This window comes from Xyrauchen texanus, chromosome 26, assembly GCF_025860055.1.
Source record: "Xyrauchen texanus isolate HMW12.3.18 chromosome 26, RBS_HiC_50CHRs, whole genome shotgun sequence".
NCBI lineage: Eukaryota > Metazoa > Chordata > Actinopteri > Cypriniformes > Catostomidae > Xyrauchen > Xyrauchen texanus.
Window position 1 is genome coordinate 41,267,911 of NC_068301.1, and position 14,418 is coordinate 41,282,328.

General features: G+C 43.0%; 2 protein-coding genes across 11 annotated transcripts in view; both read right to left on the minus strand.

The window, feature by feature from the left end:
* LOC127620060 (cytoplasmic polyadenylation element-binding protein 1-like) overlaps positions 1–325 on the minus strand; it is an 11,666-nt gene extending 11,341 nt beyond the window's left edge. The window contains exon 1 of the mRNA XM_052093152.1: positions 275–325. The gene's annotated coding sequence lies outside the window, so the exon portion shown is untranslated. The remainder of the gene's footprint in view (positions 1–274) is intronic.
* LOC127620061 (uncharacterized) overlaps positions 1–14,418 on the minus strand; it is a 328,707-nt gene that overhangs the window by 60,965 nt on the left and 253,324 nt on the right. For 2 of the 10 annotated variants that reach the window (XR_007967662.1, XR_007967649.1), the window contains 2 exons: positions 11,442–11,642; positions 11,058–11,261 (listed from right to left, as the gene is read on the minus strand). The exons of 7 other annotated variants lie outside the window; for them this stretch is intronic. The gene's annotated coding sequence lies outside the window, so the exon portion shown is untranslated. Of the gene's footprint in view, positions 1–9,474; positions 11,015–11,057; positions 11,262–11,441; positions 11,643–14,418 lie in introns of those variants that run through there. One more of the 10 variants, XR_007967650.1, reaches the window with a different exon arrangement.

Consider the following 14,418-nt stretch of genomic DNA (forward strand, 5'->3'; position numbering starts at 1 on the left):
TTATGGATTACTTTTATGCTACATTTATGTGGATTTTGGAGCTTCAAAATGTACTTGCATTGCATGGATCTAAATAGCTGAGATATTCTTCTAAAAATCTTAATTTGTGTTCTGCTGAAGAAAGAAACCCATAAACATCTGGGATGTCAGCAGTGTGAGTAAATGATGAGATAATTTGTATTCCTTTATCAACACCAAATAATCTTGTAAAAACATCTACTGTATCTAGAATATACTATTTTGGGCTGTTTTTGTGAGTGTTGATCTCAGTTACCTGCAACGTGTTTCCAGATGTTCTGCTGTTTGACCCCTGTGAGGAGCCCAAAATCCTGATAATTTTTCCTCTAGTAATCAGACAGAGAGACAGATTACTAACCCAGGGTGAAGTGTGAACACAATTAAACGAGAAAACACAGGATTCTAAACACAACTACAAGTGTGAGCCATTTAAACTCGAAATTCTCAACAACTACTTCCATTTAATTGGCTACTTCTTTATTATTTGTTACTTTCCTTATGAGCACTGGCATATTGTTTTAACTTTTTGTCTATACAAATGTTTTTGTCTTTCTCTGCCTCCTACACGCGCGCGCACACTGTTCCTTACCCTGCATAAGTCCATTGGACGCTCTTTAAACAGCAAAATGACACAAAGACGGCTCCTTTGACCTGATAAAACGGTTGAAGTCTCTCAAAACGACAGTTTTTCTGTTGCAAAATATGGACACACTGATGCTGCCTTCACTTCAGTTTGTTTACAGGCATCTCACAAGTGGATGTCTCCATCGCGTGCATAAGGCCCAGCGACAAGCAGACAGGAGGGTTCACCAGTCCCCTCGCCAAAAAACACCCCGACTGTTGTGATTTCCCCGTTGCAGTCAATAAGAAATAAATTGAGACCATTAGAAAGCGACGTGTGAAAAAATAAAGCATTTTTGCTACCCCTTTCCCTCCCCCAGATTGACCAGTGTTTCATTTAATTTTTGCATTTTTTCTTAAATCTTTTTTGTTCTTTATATTTGTTATATACTTTATATCATATTTTTATTAGGAAAAAAAAAAGGAACAAGACTTCTCAATAGTATTGCTGGCTAACATTATTTAATACATTTAATTGTTGGAGACCCTCACCCATTGTGAATATATGCCCTGTCCCAAATGGTGCACTTCATGCGGACTTTCGGTCTCGTGGACTTAAATTGCGCGTGCTCGCTGAGTCTACGAGTCCGTAGGCCGTCCCATTTAGCATTTTAACGCTCTGAAGTGTGCTCAGCAGCGCCCCCTTTGTACCCTTGAAGCGGTCTTCCGCGAAGCCCGCATAGGTCCAGGCTTCAAGCACTTCAAGTACCCAGGAGTCCTTGCGAAAGGCCAATCAGACAACTGGTGTGAAGAGCACTTTCGCTCACGGTTTTTATGACTGTGTACATTTTACCAGTTGTTACCTACAGTTTATACAAACATTATGGTCATCGACCAGTGGTTGATGTCTCAAACATAGTAATAGCGCGCTGAATAATAGGCTGATCGCATAACGATTCATTATATAGAACCGAATGGCAGGGCTTTACTGAGTCATATGTAAGTGAAGTATGGATATTTAAACCTGTAAATTCATGTGAAACTCACGCACATTTGCATTATGTGTTAAAATTGTAATCTTAGTTCAAATGGAACAGTATTATTATGTACACCTGTATACATCATTTAAATAAGCATGTATCTATTGTCTAATGCCCAGGTGGCATACACAATATCAAAATATAGAACTGTAAAAGCAAGCCGTGTAGTTGCCATGGAGATAAGATTTGGGAAAAGAAAATAAATCTGTTTTTTGCATCTAAATAGTATTGCAGTGATGACTTTTAAGTTTATTCGTCTCCGTATGGAGAGGGATAACCACGCTTCACGATCGAGTCTGTCCCAAAAATACTTCTCAATGCCATAGTTTTAGTGTAGCATAATTCATTTGCGGTGTACTGAAGTCGCGTTTGTCATCTCGCGTGACCCCTTTCCCCCAGAATTCTTTCTGGCCTCCCACTCTGCTGTCTGAAAAAAAATAAAACACAGTGAATATGTATAATTTAAAGTAAGTCACTTGAATGGATTCAAAAAGTGACAGTAATGATTTATGTTGTTGGAAAATATTTTTTTATTATTTTGAATTCTTTGGTAACTGATCAAGTAACTACAGGCTTGATGATCTTCTTCTTTCAAATAAAAATAATAAATGCGGCATTTGTGTTTAATAATAGTAATAATAGCATATAAATATTTGTTTTCTTTGTTTCAGTCTGTGCAAAATGATGAGCGACAGCGACAGCGGTGTTTTCACATCAGGAGTGAGTATTGATATCAGTCCAGTTACCCATGTACATACTATGTACTTATTTTAGTAATTACAATTACTGGTACACTGTAAGTACACGTAAGTTCTGTACTATTAACTTGGTTTATAACAAATTCAAGCTTGTGGTAATAATTGACATTTCATTTATTTTTTCAATGTTTTTTTTCTTCCCCAAGGCAACCACTGAGATTATAAGCCGCACTGTGAGTACAGATGTCATTAAACACTGCATCTGTTTTAGACAGAGATTATCGTATGATGCGCAGTTGGACGGATGTTGTATTGTGTTATTTTGCAGGACAGCGAACACCCATCCTCCTCGGAGGAGATCATAGGAGGAGGTAATATTCCCCCTCCTCCCCCCCCTCCTCCTCCCCCTCTTCCCCCTAACAGTCCCAATTTGCCCCGCCATGCGCCCCCATCTCCTCCACGGCCTCTTCCTCATGCTTTTGATGAGGTAATGGACATATTCAATGTAGGCTGTCAAACTCTCAAGTTGCAATTGTGTGTTGTTAATTTTTCGTTTGATTTTATTTCTCTCTAGTATTTTGCAGACGATGAAGAGGAGGAGGACGAATGATTATTTGTTTTAAATAATAAAAAAAATATTTTGGTCATTATGGTCTACTGTTCTCATTTTTTACAAAAATACTTTAAAACTATTTATTTGCCTGAGTCTTACTTCATGTATTATATGATTTCTAAAGGATCATGTGATAGACTGGAGTAATGATCCTGAAAATTCAGCTTTGCATCACAGAAATAAATGATAATTTAAAGCCAATTCTTTTAAATTGTAATAATATATCACAATATTACATTTTTTTCTGTATTTTTGATCAAATAAATGCAGGCTTGATGAGCAGAAGAAACTTCTTTCAAAAACATTAAAAATAGTAAATGTGTCCAAACTTTTGGCCTGTACTGTACATTAATGATTTATGAATGATTTTTTAACTGTTTACTAATGGCAGTACATCATACAGTTTTGTCAGATAAGCTTACCTGGGTTACCTCACCACATAAGGTACCTGGGATTTATGTCAAAGAACTATATAAGTGACTGTGATGCATTTAACAATAATAAAAGGGAAAAAATTACAGACAAAATTTTAACACAGCAAACAAGTTTTATTACTAATAAAAATATGATATAAAGTACTGGTCAAACTGGGGGAGGGAAAGGGAGAGCAAAAATGCTTTACTTTTTCACAATCGGGGTTTTTTTGGGCGAGGGGACTGGTGAACCCTCCTGGCTGCTTGTTGCTGAGCCTGGTGCATCACCTTCGGACTCTTTACCCTTCCAAAGAAAATACATGGTGAAGGATTGATCATCATTGTGCCAATAAATACAGTATTATAGACTCAGTATGTTTACAGGATATCTATTTACCTGGCTGGTCTCGGGACTCATCTCAGGAGAGCCTGATGTGTCACCCGAGGCTTCTTCAGATGCCTTCAGCCTCTTCCTTGGTTTTTCGTCGTCCTCCTCAACAGCCTGCTTGACCGACAAACAATCATTATCTTGAAGATAGACTAACTGATGTACTAGTGTTGTCAAAAGTACCGGTACTTTGGTACCAAGTTGGTACTAAAATAAACATGTAACGATACCAGCGTTTCAGCAGCACCAGTACTACAGAACACCCACTATCGGTACAAGTGTGCAGTTTGACTGACACACGACTGCTTTTAAATGATGTGCTTCTTAAACTGTAATACAGCACTAATCGTGCACAGGACAAACATGGAGAGCGAAGAGTGTGATCATCACTGCCACTATCGCCTGCATTCTGTTCAAGTTGTATATGGGAGTGAAAGAGTGTTATAGCAACATCAGGAGTTTAAGTGTAAATTAGGCTGCTAGATCATTCAGTGTCCAATCAAGTTTTGAAACAGCGCAAGCGCAAAAACACAGCGCGCAAGTGAATTTCAACAGTGTGAGCACCATGACACAGCTCGCACGTAAAATTTAAACCTGCAGAACTTGCAAATCACAAACTCGAGCACCAAAAATATGATTCTCGTTAACCCATTCCACGATATTCGGAAGTGCAGCACTCCTGTTAGCTTCGCGGGGGTTTGACTCTCATTAGAGATGTCTCCAGCAACCCAACTGATAAACAATGCTGCAGCGTTAAAATTTGTGCTTCAGGTGTACGATAGGGCTGGGCGATAAAATGATATTGATATATGTAAGCTTCGCTCGAAAAAGACCACACCAATCATCATTTGTTTGGAGGCATTCATTTTTTAAGATTGTAAAACACAACAATTCCCTCCTTTTACCATTCATGGTGTAAACACTTCATATCTGGCCTTAAATTCATGTGTTAAAAACTCCCTACTCATTCACTTATCACATACATTCCATTTCCTCCTGTTTCCCAAGGTCTCTCACTGTCTGTATCACATTAATTCATTATCCCTGCAAGCTCATAGTTTCAGACTGCATCAGAGTAATTCAGAGTATTAAATCAATAAAAGAATGATCAAATATATACCCTCAAGAATTGTTTCAATTATTATACCAATTGTAGCCAATCTGCAACATCCTTCCTACTTTCTGTCTGTTCTCGTCCAACAACAGCCCAATCGCACACGCGACTTCTTTTCTGCACACGCACAGATCTGTACACACGCGCGACTTCTTTTCTGCACACGCGAGCGACTTCTTTTCTGCACACGCGCGCGACTTCTTTTCTGCACACGCGCGAGCGACTTCTTTTCTGCACGCCGACTTCTTTTCTGCACACGCTAGCGACTTCTTTTCTGCACACGTCGTGCGCGACTTCTTTTGTGCACGCGTGACTTCTTTTTCTGCAGCGCTAGCGACTTCTTTTTCTGCAAACGCGCGAGATCTGTACGCTAGCGACTTCTTTTCTGCACACGCGCGCGACTTCTTTTCTGCACACGCCGACTTCTTTTCTGCAAACGCGCGAGATCTGTACGACGCTAGCGACTTCTTTTCTGCACACGCCAGACGACTTCTTTTCTGCAAGCGCGCGAGATCTGTACGCACGCACGACTTCTTTTCTGCACACGCAGCGACATCTTTTCTGCAAACGCGCAGATCTGTATGCGACGCTAGCGACTTCTTTTCTGCACAGCGCCAGCGACTTCTTTTCTGCAAGCGCGCGAGATCTGTATGCACGCTGCGACTTCTTTTCTGCACAGCGCCGACGACTTCTTTTCTGCAAACGCGCGAGATCTGTACGCGACGCTAGCGACTTCTTTTCTGCACACGCGCACGACTTCTTTTCTGCAAACGCGCAGATCTGTACGCACGCGCGACTTCTTTTCTGCACACGCGCGCGACTTCTTTTCTGCAAACGCGCAGATCTGTACGCACGCGCGACTTCTTTTCTGCACACGCGCACGACTTCTTTTCTGCAAACGCGCAGATCTGTACGCACGCGCGACTTCTTTTCTGCACACGCGCGCGACATCTTTTCTGCACACGCGTGCGACCTCTTTTCTGCACACACGCGCGCGACCTCTTTTCTGCACACGCGCAGATCTGTACGCACGTGCGACTTCTTTTCTGCACACGCGCAGATCTATACGCACGCGCGACTTCTTTTCTGCACACGCGCGCGACTTCTTTTCTGCACACGCGCAGATCTGTACACACGCGCGACCTCTTTTCTGCACACGCGTGCGACCTCTTTTCTGCACACGCGTGCGCCCTCTTTTCTGCACACACGCGCGCGACCGCTTTTCTGCACACGCGCAGATCTGTACGCACGCGTGACTTCTTTTCTGCACACGCGCGCGCGACTTCTTTTCTGCACACGCGCGCGCGACTTCTTTTCTGCACGCGCGACTTCTTTTCTGCACACGCGCGTGACTTCTTTTCTGCACACGCGCGCGACTTCTTTTCTGCACACGCGCAGATCTGTACGCACGTGCGACTTCTTTTCTGCACACGCGCAGATCTATACGCACGCGCGACTTCTTTTCTGCACACGTGCGCGCGACTTCTTTTCTGCACACGCGACTTACGCACGCGCGACTTCTTTTCTGCACACGCGCGCGCGACTTCTTTTCTGCACACGTGCGCGCGACTTCTTTTCTGCACACGCGACTTCTTTTCTGCAAACGCGCAGATCTGTACGCACGCGCGACTTCTTTTCTGCACGCGCGCGCGCGACTTCTTTTCTGCAAACGCGCAGATCTGTACGCACGCGCGACTTCTTTTCTGCACACGCGCGCGACTTCTTTTCTGCAAACGCGCAGATCTGTACGCACGCGCGACCTCTTTTCTGCACACGCGTGCGACCTCTTTTCTGCACACGCGTGCGACCTCTTTTCTGCACACACGCGCGCGACCTCTTTTCTGCACACGCGCAGATCTGTACGCACGTGCGACTTCTTTTCTGCACACGCGCAGATCTATACGCACGCGCGACTTCTTTTCTGCACACGTGCGCGCGACTTCTTTTCTGCACACGCGACTTCTTTTCTGCACACGCGCGCGCGACTTCTTTTCTGCAAACGCGCAGATCTGTACGCACGCGACTTCTTTTCTGCACACGCGCGCGCGACTTCTTTTCTGCAAACGCGCAGATCTGTACGCACGCGCGACTTCTTTTCTGCACACGCGCACGACTTCTTTTCTGCAAACGCGCAGATCTGTACGCACGCGCGACCTCTTTTCTGCACACGCGTGCGACATCTTTTCTGCACGCGCGTGCGACCTCTTTTCTGCACACACGCGCGCGACCTCTTTTCTGCACACGCGCAGATCTGTACGCACGTGCGACTTCTTTTCTGCACACGCGCAGATCTATACGCACGCGCGACTTCTTTTCTGCACACGCGCGCGACTTCTTTTCTGCACACGCGCAGATCTGTACGCACGCGGGTGACCTCTTTTCTGCACACGCGTGCGACCTCTTTTCTGCACGCGCGTGCGCCCTCTTTTCTGCACACACGCGCGCGACCTCTTTTCTGCACACGCGCAGATCTGTACGCACGCGCGACTTCTTTTCTGCACACGCGCGCGCGTCTTTTCTGCACACGCGCGCGCGACTTCTTTTCTGCACACGCGCGCGCGACTTCTTTTCTGCACGCGCGACTTCTTTTCTGCACACGCGCGCGCGACTTCTTTTCTGCACGCGCGACTTCTTTTCTGCACGCGCGACTTCTTTTCTGCACACGCGCAGATCTGTACGCACGCGCGACCTCTTTTCTGCACACGCGTGCGACCTCTTTTCTGCACACGCGTGCGCCCTCTTTTCTGCACACACGCGCGCGACCTCTTTTCTGCACACGCGCAGATCTGTACGCACGCGCGACTTCTTTTCTGCACACGCACGCGCGACTTCTTTTCTGCACACGCGCGCGCGACTTCTTTTCTGCACACGCGCGCGACTTCTTTTCTGCAAACGCGCAGATCTGTACGCACGCGCGACTTCTTTTCTGCACGCCAGACGACTTCTTTTCTGCAAGCGCCGAGATCTGTACGCGACGCCGCGACTTCTTTTCTGCACACGCTACGACATCTTTTCTGCACACGCGTGCGACCTCTTTTCTGCACACATGCGCGCGACCTCTTTTCTGCACACGCCAAGAGATCTGTACGCGACGCGCGACTTCTTTTCTGCACACGCCAGAGATCTATACGCGACGCGACTTCTTTTCTGCACACGCGACTTCTTTTCTGCACACGCGCAGATCTGTACACACGCGCGACCTCTTTTCTGCACACGCGTGCGACCTCTTTTCTGCACACGCGTGCGCCCTCTTTTCTGCACACACGCGCGCGACCGCTTTTCTGCACACGCGCAGATCTATACGCACGCACGACTTCTTTTCTGCACACGCGCGCGTGCGACTTCTTTTCTGCACACGCGCGCGTGACTTCTTTTCTGCAAACGCGCAGATCTGTACGCACGCGCGACTTCTTTTCTGCACACGCACGCGACTTCTTTTCAGCACACGCGCAGATCTGTACGCACGCGCGACCTCTTTTCTGCACACACGCGCGCGACCTCTTTTCTGCACACGCGCAGATCTGTACGCACGCGCGACTTCTTCTCTATATGTGTTTCATACATGTCTAAGGTCTTTACTATGCATTGAAATACACATTGGAGATGTTTTTATAAGCTATTGTATTGATTTGTTTTTATTTTACAAAGAAAATAATAGAATAATATATATATATATATATATATATATATATATATATATATATATATATATATATATATATATATAAAATGTATAGTCTAGCACTTATATTACAGAAAGGATCGTATTATGTAGGCCTATCTGCGTTCTCTTGGCGCTCCGTGCTCCACTAGACTGTACCAAATGTAATTTTTTTCATGTCATATTTACATGATAACAGAAAATCTCAATTAATTCCAGATTTGTGTTGTTTCCTTAAAAAAAAAAATCCACAATTTAATTACAATTACTAACAACTGCTCAAAATATTTTGTTAAGACACATACCTGTGTTGACCTTCCTGCCCTCACTTTTTGGACCTAACACCAAAAAGAAGATTGAAAAATCATATCGGTTTAAACAAAATTCCAGTCACAGGCAAAAATATTACCTGCGCTGAAGAGCTTTGGGCAAATCGGGTTTGACAACGACTATGGTGAGCCCTCAGTCGCTCCAGTCTTCTCCGAAACCTATCGAGGCCGCTGCTGCTTGTCCCATCCATTGCTTCAACTGAAGGCCACACGAGGGGTGCAGGTGTTGGGGTGATGGGGGGAGGGGCAATCAATTAAGGCTGCACTGAAGTGCACCACAATATTCTCCACAACTCACCTTTGACTGCCAACTGTCCATTCTTAAAACCTCATCTTCTATACAGTTTGTTATCTATTCAACACCATTATCTCACAACAGAGTCTTTTGATATCTTTTTACTCTCTATAACTTTTCAAGGTCAATATTTTAAGGAGGAAACAAAGTTTGTCAGTGTTGCATTTCTTCCAGACACATGCACCCAACAGGTCTTTTCAACTATGTTGTTTACTGCGTTTGGCAGAAGTGTGGGAAACATTTTAAAAAAAAAGGACACAAAGAACTAACAGTAAAATTACTCTTTATTTATTCCTATTAATGTAGTCTATGTTCTGTTCATAAAGTTGTATCACATTGTGATTATTATTGATTAACACAAACTGTGAAGTCTTGCCTTATTTGTAGGGCAAGGTACGTTTATTTCTAGCACATTTCATACACTATATAGTAATTCAAAGTGCTTTACATAGAATACATTATGTTATTATATATGGTCAGCTCTGTGTAACGTAACAAACACATCATGTAACTAATAAACGTGTCTTTCTCTCTCTTTAAGGTCCATGAACCCAACTCATTAGCATTTCCTGCCACTGTTTTCATATATAGACATGCAATATTTACTATTTGTGCCGACGTCATTTCCATTTAGCTGAAAATAAGCTCTTTAATTTAATAGTCCTAGTTAGTGTTTGTGTGTGTATCCATCATGCCTGCATCTGTTAGCTAATAGTGGTTTTCACACACTCACTCACTGTGAAGTCTTGCCTTATTTGTAGGGCAAGGTACGTTTATTTCTAGCACATTATATAGTAATTCAAAGTGCTTTACATAGAATACATTATGTTATTGTATATGGTCAGCTCTGTGTAACGTAACAAACACATCATGTAACTCTTTCTCTCTCTTTAAGGTCCATGAACCCAACTCATTAGCTTATTTATGACCATCAAATCACAGAAATGGATATTAGGACCCAGAAATCTTCTCCCGCCCTCTAATTCTTGATTTTTCATGCACATATATTGGGTATCTTTTAGGGCATCAGAGCGGGCATGAAGGGGGTACTGCCAGGAAACTGCAGGTACTCTCAAGGTCTTTAGACCATACTGTGCACAAACTTTCGTACCCTCTTTTCCTTTCAATATGTCTTTCTGACTTGCTTGGGACTCACAAAACTGTAATATGTTTGTCGTGGGAAGACCCCTGTTTTTTTTTTTTATAAAAAGGTCACGTCGTTGATTGAGCTGTGTTCTGTTCCCATACCTTGCCATGTGCTCCTCTGTGTATGTTTCATCTAGACAAGTGCGAATGGCCAGAGACCCGAAACCGAAGAGTCAGGATCCAGACACCAGAACTGAACAGTGAGTGAGTGTGTGAAAACCAGGCTATTATAGTGTGAGTTAAACTGATGCACAGGTGAATGCAGCTAGAAGGGCAAAATCAGTAACATTGATAGTCCATAAAGCAAGAATCAAAAGTCCAGCCACTCCAGCTCACAAAACAAGAATCTCTCCACGGAAGGACTTCCTCTTTACTCCATAGTCAAACCGTAGTTCGACACCCACACTGATGTCCTGCAGTGCCCTGAAGAGGATGATGTCCTTGTCCTCCCCATTCACACGCAACCTGCAGTGAAAGGGCTTCAGGTTGGGGGCTTTTGTGGAGTGGTTGATCCTCCTGCCAACGGTGTCTGTACCAGGGTGGCACTCGCAAGGAAAGGTCTGGGCGTCGATGATGTGTTTGTTGAACGTGCACTCAAATGAAAGTGTCTTTTATTTTGGACTGATCATTGGTGTGGATTTTTGCTTGCATGTGATTTGCCTTCTGCAGCTGGGATGACCCTGCCGTGGTAGTCGCAGACGATGTCGTGTTTGGAGAAATTGCATGTTGCTACGACTCCTAAAATAAAGAGAACATTACTTCTTGCTGCAGGTCATGGCTGCTAAAATGTACATTTTACATCATTTCTGACCGTTTTGGAAGGCGATACTGTAGTTGCACCCAGCTGCACAGTCATGTGTTCAACAGCAGGGTTAAAACGAACAGTTCGGTCTTGGCTGGGTTAAGTTGCAGGCGGTGTTCCTTCATCCAGGCCGAGATGTCTGCCAGGAAGGCAAAGATGAGCAGTCACTGTGGTTCCGTTGGGCTGTAAAGACAAGTAGAGCTGCGTGTCATCAGTGTAGCAAAACCATGTGCCTGAATAATGGGTCCCAGTGATGTGTATATAGAGAAGAGAAGTGGCCCAAGCACTGAACCCTGAGGTACCCCACTAAGTAGCTGATGTGATTTGGATGCCTCACCCTCCAGGCTACCTTGAAGGACCTACCTGAGAGATATTAATTAAACCAGTCAAGCACAGTTCCTGCGATGCCCAGCGAAGAGAGGGTGGAGAGTAGGATCTGATGATTGACTGTCTCAAAGGCTGCAGAAAGGTCCAACAGAATCCTGTCTTAGCGACAGACAGCAGGGAAGTTTCGGTGAAGTGTCCACTTTTCAAGCCTGACTGATTGTCATCCAGCAGCTTGTTCTGTGAGAGATAGGATGAGAGAGATTGGTCAGTAGTGTTCTACTTGTGTGGGGTTAAGTGTGGGTCTCTTCAGCAGCGGGGTTACTCGAGCCAGTTTAAATGTAGTGGGAGAAGTGCCTGTAAGTAGAGGTTTGTCGAACATTTTCAAAACAAGAATAACTGAAAATACAAAGAAATAATAATTTCAGCAGGCACGGTAAACTGCCTCAGAATACGTCCATATCTGTTATTGATTGCCGTTGTATCAAAACGCGACGTCTCCCTTTTACAATAATATTTACGGTGTGTACCTTATATACACCAGTCATTTTGCAATATGCGTAGGTTTTCAATTGCACATATAATACAGGGATTATTATAGTCCAGTTTTAAGGGCAAAATGAGTCAAAATCCACAAAAGGAGGAAGATCCTTTTCATATTTGGCTCATAAACTATGGAATCGTCTCCCTAACACTGTTCGGGACTCAGACACACTCAGTTTAAGTCTAGACTAAAGACTCGTCTATTTAGCCAGGCATACACCTCATTTATCCTCCAAACCCCGGAGGGGAGACAGCCTGTCAGTGGTGCTGAAAGGAAAGCAGTATCGACTTAGACGTTTTTCCGCCTATCTTTCTAGAAAGGTCCCACAGGCCCCAAAATTCTAGGACGTGATTTGGGGGCCCCTGTCGGTCGAGGATCTCAATTTTCAAGGTCCTATGACCTTTTGACCCCTCTTTTCTAGACATCCCACCTGCCATATAAACCAATGTAATTTTCGTACTTTGTTTTTCCAGACAGATAGATACATGCACAGATAGATAGATAGACGGACAGACAGACAGACAGACAGACAGATAGATGCACAGATAGATAGATAGATGCACAGATAGATAGATAGATAGATAGATAGACAGACAGACAGACAGACAGACAGACAGATGGACAGACAGACAGATGCACAGATAGATAGATAGATGCACAGATAGATAGATAGACAGACAGACAGACAGACAGACAGACAGACAGACAGACAGACAGATGCACAGATAGATAGATAGATGCACAGATAGATAGATAGATAGACAGACAGACAGACAGACAGACAGACAGACAGATGGACAGACAGACAGACAGACAGATAGATAGATGCACAGATAGATAGATGGACAGACAGATGGACAGATAGATAGATAGATGCACAGATAGATAGATGCACAGATAGATAGATAGATAGATGCACAGATAGATAGATAGATGGACAGATAGATAGATAGATAGATAGATAGATAGATAGATAGATAGATAGATACACAGATAGATAGATGCACAGATAGATAGATGCACAGATAGATAGATAGATGGACAGACAGATAGACAGACAGACAGACAGACAGATAGATGCACAGATAGATAGATAGATGCACAGATAGATAGATAGATAGATAGATAGATAGATAGATGCACAGGTAGATAGATAGATGCACAGATAGATAGATAGATGCACAGGTAGATAGATAGATGCACAGATAGATAGATAGATGCACAGGTAGATAGATAGATGCACAGATAGATAGATGCACAGATAGATAGATAGATGGACAGACAGATAGACAGACAGACAGACAGACAGATAGATGCACAGATAGATAGATAGATGCACAGATAGATAGATAGATAGATAGATAGACAGACAGACAGACAGACAGACAGACAGACAGACAGATGGACAGACAGACAGACAGACAGATAGATAGATGCACAGATAGATAGATGGACAGACAGATGGACAGATAGATAGATAGATGCACAGATAGATAGATGCACAGATAGATAGATAGATGCACAGATAGATAGATAGATGGACAGATAGATAGATAGATAGATAGATACACAGATAGATAGATGCACAGATAGATAGATGCACAGATAGATAGATGCACAGATAGATAGATAGATGGACAGACAGATAGACAGACAGACAGACAGACAGATAGATGCACAGATAGATAGATAGATGCACAGATAGATAGATAGATAGATAGATAGATAGACAGACAGACAGACAGACAGATGGACAGACAGACAGACAGACAGATAGATAGATGCACAGATAGATAGATGGACAGATAGATAGATAGATAGATGCACAGATAGATAGATGCACAGATAGATAGATAGATGCACAGATAGATAGATAGATGGACAGATAGATAGATAGATAGATAGATAGATACACAGACAGATAGACAGACAGATAGATAGATGCACAGATAGATAGATAGATGCACAGATAGATAGATGCACAGATAGATAGATAGATGGACAGATAGATAGATAGAGATAGATGCACAGATAGATAGATAGATAGATGCACAGATAGATAGATAGAAAGATGCAGAGATAGATAGATAGATAGATAGATAGATAGATAGATAGATAGATAGATAGATAGATAGATAGATAGATAGATAGATGGACAGATAGATAGATGCACAGATAGATAGATAGATGCACAGATAGATAGATAGATAGATAGATAGATAGATAGATAGATAGATAGATAGATAGATAGATAGATAGATAGATAGATAGATAGATAGATAGATAGATAGATAGATAGATAGATAGATAGATAGATGCACAGATAGATAGATAGATGCACAGATAGATAGATAGATAGATAGATGCACAGATAGATAGATAGATAGATAGATAGATAGATAGATAGATAGATAGATAGATAGATAGATAGATAGATAGATGGATAGATAGATGCACAGATAGATAGATAGA